Genomic DNA, 706 nt, shown 5'->3' with positions numbered 1-706 from the left:
TTTTTCACCTAACGTGAGGACCTCAATAACTGCCGACTTGCCAAATTCCAAGCAGATCCATCCAGACGATATTGAGTAATAGTTGCGAACACACAAACCAAGACAAAAGCAATATCCATATGCATGACGGAGGTCATTGAGCTCAATCGCTGAGTAAATGCGATATCTCACTGCAGCTGCACTCGGGGCACCGGTGCGGCACTACGGGGTTTGTTCACTACAGACAGGCGGTATTGTTGTGTTCTTTTAGCCGATTTTTTTATAATCTAGATATTGCGTAATACGTAAAAGTATGACTTAGAAAACAACAAAATACACAAAACGTAAGAAAATTCGTTCTTTATCTCAGAAATTCGTTGAGTAATCTTTCGAACCCCACAGTGAGTGCCGCACCGGTGCCCCAAGTGCAGAGATACCCCCTTCACAAATGCAACTTCATTCATCTAAATTCCTCTGGTGCCCGCCTTCAGATATCACCACCGTGCGTCACAAATGGTGAAACTATGTACCTTGTAAGTCCCGATGGTACGATAACTGCACCGGACCCACGCCATGCAGATTTGCCAGTGACGCATTCAACGTCAAAAATATTACTGTTTCTCTGTCTTCCACCTACGAAGTAATTCCGAGCACTTTGTGCCTTGCACAAATTACCCCTCTGGCAATGGAGACTTGAGCTTATTAGCACGTTATAAATATACAAAAG

Source organism: Branchiostoma floridae, chromosome 14, assembly GCF_000003815.2.
Source record: "Branchiostoma floridae strain S238N-H82 chromosome 14, Bfl_VNyyK, whole genome shotgun sequence".
Taxonomy (NCBI): domain Eukaryota; kingdom Metazoa; phylum Chordata; class Leptocardii; order Amphioxiformes; family Branchiostomatidae; genus Branchiostoma; species Branchiostoma floridae.
Note: the sequence above shows the minus strand (reverse complement) of the source record.